Genomic DNA, 9,121 nt, shown 5'->3' with positions numbered 1-9,121 from the left:
CCCCCCCGCCCAACTTTGCCCAAGCAGTCCAGTCTCCTAGAGAGCCTCTTGGTCTTTCTTGGCCCTCAGTTCTAGGAGGCGTTTCCCCTGCCCAGGAAATTCTTCCTGCCTCCTGGTTTCAGAGATCCCCCAGTTTCTCTGAGGCCCTATGGCTTGTCTGGGGAGCTGCTCACAAGCCTCCAGCCCTAAGACATTCTGGAGCTTGCTGTCCCCCTCCTCTAGCCCCCAGACTGAGGGGCTTGAGTCTGACCCTCTGGAACCACCTCAGGCTTAAGAGGATTTATTGACATAGGGAAGGGGCCCCCTCAGCTCTCTAACTCAGGGGAGGTGGGGCAAGGTGGTGCCAGCTGTGGCCAGGCTCCCCCCAGGGCCAACCCACCCAGCCTCCACACTTCCTGTTTCCTCAGCACCGCAGGACTCTTACTTTTCACGCTAGTCACATGGATTTGTCATGAGTTGACTCATATTCAGACTGGGACGGGGGCTCCCCTGAGACCCAACCACAGGGAGTTTGTGGCTTAGGGCCAAGGCCTAGCTCTGCATATCCTCGGTGCACACCTTTGCAGGCCAGGGCCCTGGAGACATCATCTAAAACTGAAGGTCAGCTTCCACTTGGAAAAGTCCACCTGTGGGGATGCTGCTGGCTGGGAGCACAGATGAGTGACTTCTAACCCACGACACAGAAGAAATGGGACATCTCTGGGGCAACAGTCATGAGAGATGGTAGTCTGGGCTCCTTCCTACCCTGTAGGTGAAATTTCTCACTGGCTCAATTTAGCCAGACTCCTTAACATCTCTGGGCTTCCTCTCCTGTGTAGTGGATGGGGTTCATGATCCCTTCATCACCAGGTTTGAGGAAGGTGAAGGTAGCTCTTGGTGAGGAGGCCTGGCACTGGTCCTTCGGCACTGGCTGTTGGGGGTCCAGGGTGAAGCTAGAGGGAAGGTCAGGTATGAGCCACACTGTAGCCATGGCATGAGGCTCCCGGGTGGGCACAGGATCCCACACCTCCCAGCAACAGCCCTGGCCACCACCTTTCCCACATTCCTGCCTCCAGGGGAGCTTCAGGCTGGGCTACAAGCTGTATCCTTCCCCTCAGGGCTTGGAAAATTGCTCACACTGCCACCTGTCAGTCCCCTGCTCATCCATCTGCCCACCAGGAGGAGTCTTAGATACCAGGGATGATGAGCCTGCCTTCTGTCCTCAGGCAGACAGGAGTTAATGCTCTAATAGTGGTGGCTCCTTCTTTGTGGCTGGCATGGATCTGGCATCACAGCCACTTCCTGAGGCCGATGCCTCACCTCTGACCAGAGGCCTCTCCTGGCCTCCTGGGGCAGCGCAGGAGAGCTTCCGAGGACTCGCCACTGTGAGCTTGAGGAAGTCTGCCAACCACGTTCAGTTCCTGGATCTAATTTACTACAATACCTGAGCACCTATTACCTTGTCTCAAATGGCTCTTGTGAGGATAAAGCCAGGAGCTCAAATAGTCAGGTGTCAGGTAATGAGGAAGGGACATGTAAGAAGCCCCTCATTCACCCTGAAGAGTGAGGAGGAAACGTTACTTAGAGTGCTTCCCTAGCCCCCTGTTGCCAGGCCTCACATGGGCCAGACACTTTGGTCTTATTATGCCAAAGGAGGTCTGCCTGGAGATGGCCCACTGGCAGCATCACTTGTGAAGACAGGGCCATGCTGTTCAAGGCTTTGGTTGCTGGGACCTTCCTGTTGCTGTGTGAAGGCTGGGCTTCCTGAGCAAGCTGGGGGAAGGTCCTGTCATTCCCAGGCCTTCTTTTATCCCCAGCATGGACCCAGACACACCTGTGACAGGCTGGGATTGTGCGGGGGAATGGAAGGTGGAAAACAGGATCCTCAGGCCTGCAGGTGACCGGCAAGAGAGAGAGTAGACTGAGACAGTAGGTGTGGGGGAATGTGACCCCTTCATGTACTGAGTACTTGCCACATGCCAGGCACTGTGCCCAGCACTTTTCTAGCCCAGTCTTATTCCCACCAGGGTACCAGCAGGTTGCTATTTCTCGCATCTGTAAGTCCTCCAGCTGCCACCTCATGTCTTGCTCCCCTTTACTGCAGACCTCAGCAGAGCTGTCCCCATTTGCTGCCTCTAGTCCTCAGCTCTCATCATCCCTTCCATCCAGGCCAGTCTCTTGCCCCATCACTTCCTTAGGTGACTCGTCAAGGTCCCCAGTGACTTCCATGTTGCTGAACTCAGCGGTCAATTCTCAGTCTGCATTTTACCTGACTTCTCAGCACACTGAACACAACTGATTTCTCCCTCCTCCTTGCGGTAGTTTCTTCACTTGGATTCCAGAATGCCACACTTCCCTGATTTTCCTCTAACCTCAGAGACCACTCCTTCTCAGCCTTGTTTCTGGCTCTTTATCTTCTTCCTGACCTGACCCAAGCTTGGCCCTCAGTTCTCTATCAATCCTCCCCTCCCAGGCTGCTCTCATCCAGGCTTACGGCTTTAAACGTCTTCATCTGATGACTCCACATCTGTATCTCCAGCCCCCACTTCTCCTAGGAACGCCACTCTCCAAATGCTCCCCAAATTCAACATGTCCAAAGTAGAACCTTTGACTTCCTGCCCCAAACATTCCTCTCCATCTTCCTCAGTTAATGGTAACTCCCTCCTTCCAGTGGCTGAGACCAAACAGCTTGGAGTCACCTTTGACGCTTCTTTTTCTCACATTCCACCTCCAATTTGTCCGCAAATCCTAATGGCTCTACTTTCAAAATATAACAGAATCCAGCCACTTCTTTCTTTCTCCCTTTCCCCACCCAGTCCAAGCCACAGTCACTTCTCACCTGGCGACTGCAGCAGCCTCCTGCTTCCTCAGTCCTCCATCCAGCAGCCATATAAATCAGATCACGTCGCTCCTCAGCCCAGGCCTATGAAGCTCCAGGATCAGGCCCCCAACTACCTCTCTAACCCCATTACCTTCCTCTCTCCTTGCTCACTATGCCCAGCACTTCTCATGGTTGTTTCAGCCTCCAGCCTCTTCCTCCAGTTACTCCAGTGGTCATTTTAAACTGTGCCAGGATGGGAAGTGGGTTGGGAAGTATAGCTCTAGGCTTGCTGACCTTTTTCATTGACCTTTCCTCTATAGGACCCCGGGCCAGTATGCCCCTTGTAAAATGAGCATGATCATATCAACCCTGCCTACCTCATTGGTCATGGATGCAAAAAACCCTGCTTTATCCTAGAATTTTTGGGAGCAGGAGCCAAGGGCCTATGAAGGTGGAAAGCTTTCTGGAAACCTCGGGGGCCTTTTTACCCTGGTAAGTTCCTAGGACAGGGATTAGCCAGATCCCAAGCCTTGTGGCACACACGGAGATTAGCCTCAGGGCCCACCCCCTCAGGAACCTGGGACCCTGGTGGAAGGCATTCCACTATTCGCCATCTAAGGGCACAAACGCCTGGAGCCCTGGTGCAATGGGTGGAATGAACACCCTCCACAGGGCGCTGCGGACCACAGAGCTTTCAAGTCTAAACTTCTGCTTCAGAGAAGGCCCTGCCATTCAGCCTTGGCTCTGGCTTTTCAGCTCTCAGAGTTATAAGCCTGGCTGGTGGAATAGGCAGCTCTGACCCTGGGAAATCTTAGGAGCAGAGCCTGGGGTCCAAGGTGCCAGCTCTAGGAAGATAGTCCCGGAGTCCCACTCTGCCCAGGGCAGGGAGAGGGTGGCTCCACAGCAGGTTTTGCAGCACACCCCCTTCCCTGGGGAAGGCTCGTTTGGGCCAGGAAGCCCTGTCACCTGAGGGACAGCTAGAGCTGACCCTCCTTGGCCAGGTTGTTTAAGCTCCATGTTGTAATGCAGCTCATTCTAGGTCTAGGAAACCTCAGAATCCAGCTCAGCCTATAGCCTCTGGCCTGGTTATGTATGTGTGTGACAGGAGCAGATGGACAGAGGGCTCATCGTGTCCCCCAGCCTTCCCTGGGAACTGGGGAAAAGCCTCATTAAACAGGAGTCTGTAGCCAGGCCACAGGAGAAGTGCCAGGTGGGTGGAGGTGGGGCTGAGAACCTGCCGGCAGGTGGAGGCCCTAAGGTGCCAGGGCTCCAGGGCAGAGCACTGAGGGCCTTGCCAGTCCTTCCCACGTTCGTGCAGGCTGCCTCTCAGCCTCACTCCCCAGCCCCCTGCGTGCCCGGTGGTGGCAGCCAGGGGAAACTGTCTGGTGCAGGACCTGGTGCCCCACGCCCCTCTCAGCCAATGGCACGTCCCGCTCCACGGCCTCAGCACAAGGCTGTCCCAGGGCCAGGCTGCCCAGCCAGCAGGGTGGAGTTGCCTGGGGCCTGCCCTGTGTCTGGGGAGCCCAGTGACTGGAGCTCTGCCCCTCTCCTCCCCTCATGGTGACTGTGCCCTGCCTCCGAAGGAAGGAGGCAGGCCTGGGTTGATCGCCCCCACCGGTCCCTGAGTATCTCAACGGCACAACCTCACCTCTTACCTCTGAGGGCAGAGTGCCAGGCATAGCGCTGGCCCTCAGTAAGCGCTCCCAGCATGGTGGGATGTATAAACAAATGAAAGACCTAACAGCAGACCATACTCCTTGATCAGCACACTCCAAGACCCCTGTTCTTGGCCTTTGCATACAGCCCCTTTCCCCTCTCCCCTCCAGACTGCAGCACTCCAGGACGAGTCTAGACTCTGAGACCCTTGGACTGGGAACAGCCTTAGCAGAGGCGTCCTTCCTGCCACGGCATTGCTCTTACTGTTCTTCCCCACGCCGGTTCAAAACCTATCGTTCCGAAGGCGGTCCTCATCCTTCTGGGATCTTTTCGTTGGCCCATGGCTGGAAATTCCTCACTCTGGTGCCCCAGCATGCCCTCCTCTTGCTGAGCAGGCTGGAGCCAAGAAGGGGCCCTAGGGCAGGGCCAGGCAGGAGGAGGTGGAAATGAGGGACTCCTGAGGTCGGTCTCCTCTGCTCTGAAGTCGGGCTTGGGCCTGGCCAGGCTGCTCCAGCCTCCCTCTTCCCCAGCCCCCAACTTCCTGCAGGCTCAGGTGAAAAATAAACACGGTCGGCATTTTCCCTGCAGACCGCAGAGGTCGGCTTACAGGCTGTGTGCACCCTGAGAGCCCTCGCCACTGCCAGCAGAGAAGCTCCCTCACCTCTAACGGTTGACTCTGAAAACCCCCAAACGCTTAAGAAGCCGCACAACACTTTCTCAGTGAAGAAAGCTGCTGCTTCCTCTGGTCTCAAGCCTGGGGGGTGGAAGCGTGTGAGGCTGACAAGGCCCTCCCAAGAAGGCCTCCCCTTGGCAGGGACTGTGCCAGGAGGAGCGCCACCCCGCAACACACACATACACACACTGCACCAGAATTCACAGTTGACCACTATCAGCAGACACAGTCAGTCAGGATGTATTTACTAAGCTCCTACAATGGATCAGGCAAAAGAATGTTTCAGGCCAGGAGATCAGCATCTGCTAATGACAGCTGATGGTTTATACCCTGTGCGAGGCATAATTCTGAGCACCTTATAGAGTTTAACTCATGTACTCCTAAAACCTATGAAATAGGTACAATTATTATCCCCATTTAATAAACGAGGAAACTGAAATGGAGACATTACATAGCTTGCCCAAGGTCACACAGCTTGTAAGTGGCAGAGCTGAGATTCCACCAACTGTACTGCAAAGGCCCTACGGTTATCAAGGATAGAACAAGGGGGAACAGGGGAAGGAGTCCCAGTCCTAAACTCAGTCTCTCCCTTCTTCAGCCTAGTTGGTCAGAGTCACCTGAGCCAGTGCTCCCCTGACCCTAAAGATGCGCCAGTAAGTTCTGGGACCCTGGGATTGGGGTTCTAGCTATATCCCATGCCTGCTTGCCTGCCAGGGCTGTTGGCACAGGGAGCTTGCCTGATGGCAATAGTTGGGACATGACCCCAGGTCCCCAGCCCACATCTCCCCGACTCACTCTCGCACAGCCACACCCCAGCCATAGCCAACCACGCAGGCCTGCCTCTCTCTTACCCAGGTGTCCAGCTCTCCGCCTCTGCACCTTTACCCACCCCTTACGCCCTCCCCTCCCAGCTTTCCACACTTCCTCCTACTCTTTGCCATACTGATTCCTTCTCATCCTGACCTCAGTCTAAGGGCCACTTCCTTAGGACTGTGACCTGGGTGGGGTTCCACCAGCCCAGCAGGCAGAGCCGCCCACTTGCTGCAGGGGTTGTTGGCCTGGGGGTCCTGGAGGGCAGAGTCGGCTTGTTAGTCATCTCTGACTCTCCAGGGTCTGTACTTGGCATGTTCATTAAGACTTGCTGAATGAAGGCCTCTAGAATACCTGATGCCCCAGAACCCCTGCATGCCTACCCACTCATCCAACCATGGACCTGACTTCAGTCTCTTGGCTCCTAGAAGGGGGAGGGTGGGTATTCCTGATGCCCGCTCTGGAGCTGCGTAACGGCCCTTGGGATGAGTCCACAGAAGGAGGGCAGATCCACACCTCGAACTAGACAGAAGGGTGGGCTATTGATAGAGTTATTGTTCTCTCTGCCAAGTGCACAGATGTGAAATTCAGTATTGTAAATGCCACATGTGACAACTGATTTGAGGCAGGCATTATCCTTCCCGTTTTACTCATGAGGGACATGAGGCTCAGTGACGCTGAGAAAATTGCAAGTCAGTGCTGGGGACCCCTTTAAGGTCTCTCAGGGTCTTCAGGCAACACCAGACAGCCACATTCTCATCTCTCACCTCCTCTCCCTCTGTGCTCCAGCCACTTTGGCCTCAAGGGCCATGTTGTTGCCTCTGCCTGGAGAGCTCTCCCCCCACTTGCTGGGCTCTCAAAGTTAGGTCTCTAGCAGTACATGTAGGTAGGGCCCAGTGTGAGCCAGTGTTTAGGGAGCGTGTGGCAGCACTGGACAAAGCACCCTGGCTGGGGCTGGGCATGGTCACAGCAGCACACAGGAGGCTGGGAGGAACTGGGGCCACTGCTGGGAGTCAGGGACATCCTGCCTGGCAACTGAGACCCTGTGCCTCCTTCTACCCTATCTCCTCCTTCCTGCAACACCTTGGGAGTCAGAATTCACCAGACAGTCAAAGCCAGGGCTACCACTAGTTCATATGGTGCCTTTGTGCTAACTAGAAAAAGTACCCTTTCCTCTGGAGAGACAGCCGGGCCCACACCAGGGCACGTGGCTTGTGGAGCATAGTGCAGGCTAGATTTCAGCTCCTTGGCCCAGATCCCCTGCATAACCCCACACAGTGGCCCTGCTCAAAAGGTCCTCTCCAGTTCTCACTTCTCTTCCCTGCATTGCCAGAAACCAGGCCATGCTCCATCCAGAGTCTGCCACTGAACTTCTGCTCTGGCCTTGATCAGTTCCTCTGGACTCCTCTCCCAGCTCCCGGGCCCACTAGTGCCCACCACACACAGCTCCCCCAGTCCTCTAGGTCTGGAGCTGGTGATCCACTATCCAGCACCCACGGTGCTTAAGCACCAAGGAGTCTGGCCAGTTTCTGAGTGGGAAGCTGCCCCACGGCCTGGGACCACAAGAATAAACTTCCCAGAAGGAAGCAGGTCCTCCAAAGGGGGCTAGCCTGCATATCAGCCAAGCCTTGATGTGCAGGCTCCCCCAGACCCCACATCTGCAGATATCCCCCGGCTGGGCTCATGCCCTTTTACTGCCAGCCCCCGCTGCCCAGGACATGGTGCTCTCCAGAGGACGGCCCTCAAGCACCCCGCCCACAGCGTGCTGGACGCCTTGTGCTAGACGCCCACCGCAGAGCATGGAGCCGCGGCCGTGTGGCCAGCTGAGCTGGAGGACTGGGGTATGGCTGGGCTACACCCTTGTGGACCAGGAGGCTTTAGTCCCGCCTGCCAGCACAGGACTGTGGCCAGGGATGCACAGAGCCCTCCCAGGTCCACGTGGCCAGTCCAGCAGCTGCCTAGCCTCGACATCAGATAGGGGGTCCTGCCACAGCAGACGCAAGGACTCGAGTCCCTGCCTACAGCCTTGACAAACCACAGGCCTGCTCTAGACCCAGCCTGGCCCCGAGGCACCCCGGGAGCCAGCGGAACCTCACTTAGCTGAGTGGCCTGGCCCACAGCCTCCAGCGGTTTCTATGCATTCGTTTACTTTTGTTTTCCTTCTTCCTCTCTGAGGTAAACGCCCCTCAGGACAGGATGTTTTCAGAGGAAAATATAAGCTTCCGGGAGCTGCTGCAGCCGAGCTGCTAGTTGATGCTACCAACACACTGTCTGGGGACTCTGCAGCAGCCCGGGGTCTGGGCGTCCCCTGTCCAGGCAGTCGCCCTCCCAGCTCCTCAAGGCCCAGCCCTCCGGGAGCCCATGTGCCTGAGGCAGAGGCCAGGTAGGGAAAGCCAGGCTCTGGGAAGAAGGCATTTGAGGAGTTCAGAGGCTTTGTTCCCTTGGGAGCAAAACAAAAAAGGTTTTGTAGAAAAGGCATGAAGAAAGCAGCAGAGGTGCCACTAGTGGCAGCCTCCTGTGTGCCTAGCACCCTGCAGGGTTCGCCCCCCGCCCCCCGAATCCCACCAGTCTTCCCAACCACTTTGTGACGTGTGTACAGATTGTGTGGATGAGGAAAGGGTAGCCGGGAGAGGTTAAATGACTTGCCCAAGGTCTCAGAGCAAGTAATGACAGATCGGGATTTGAATCCAGCCCTTTGGGGTTCCTGGCCAGAGATCTTTACCACTCGGTGAGAGGCCTCACAGGCCAGCTGGTAGCGCACAGCAATGGAGACCACACGTGTGAAGCGCAGGAGCCGAGTGATTGCCAGGTTCTCCCCCACCACAAGGTCTCCTCACTAAGACCTCCACCCACCCAGGACCCACTGGATTTTGCCAGCAACACCCTGCCCTCATAGGAGGTGATGTGGGTCCTCAGTCGTAAATGACTAAAGGAACCGAGAGAAGTCCTTCTTCCCACCAGGTCTGGCCTCTTTTCCCAGTCCACGTGCATGCGGGGTGGGGTGGCCACCCGCAAAAGAGTTAGTGTGCTGCCTAGGAGTGAGAGCCAGGGTGGCCCGGCGCAGGGCCCAGAGAGGCGGAGGCTGATGGTCAGCGACGGCTCAAGGGTGGGAGGCAGAGGAGACTTGGAGATCTCATCCCCAGCCTTGGCACTGCCTTCCTGCCACAATTAATTCCAGCCAG

General features: G+C 56.3%; 1 protein-coding gene across 1 annotated transcript in view; it reads right to left on the bottom strand.

The window, feature by feature from the left end:
• TCF7 (transcription factor 7) overlaps positions 1-9,121 on the bottom strand; it is a 30,563-nt gene that overhangs the window by 8,718 nt on the left and 12,724 nt on the right. The window lies entirely within an intron of this gene.

Source organism: Lipotes vexillifer, unplaced genomic scaffold (genome assembly GCF_000442215.2).
Source record: "Lipotes vexillifer unplaced genomic scaffold, Lipotes_vexillifer_v1.1 scaffold217, whole genome shotgun sequence".
Taxonomy (NCBI): Eukaryota; Metazoa; Chordata; class Mammalia; order Artiodactyla; family Lipotidae; genus Lipotes; species Lipotes vexillifer.
Note: the sequence above shows the minus strand (reverse complement) of the source record. Positions and strands in the feature narration are given on the sequence as shown.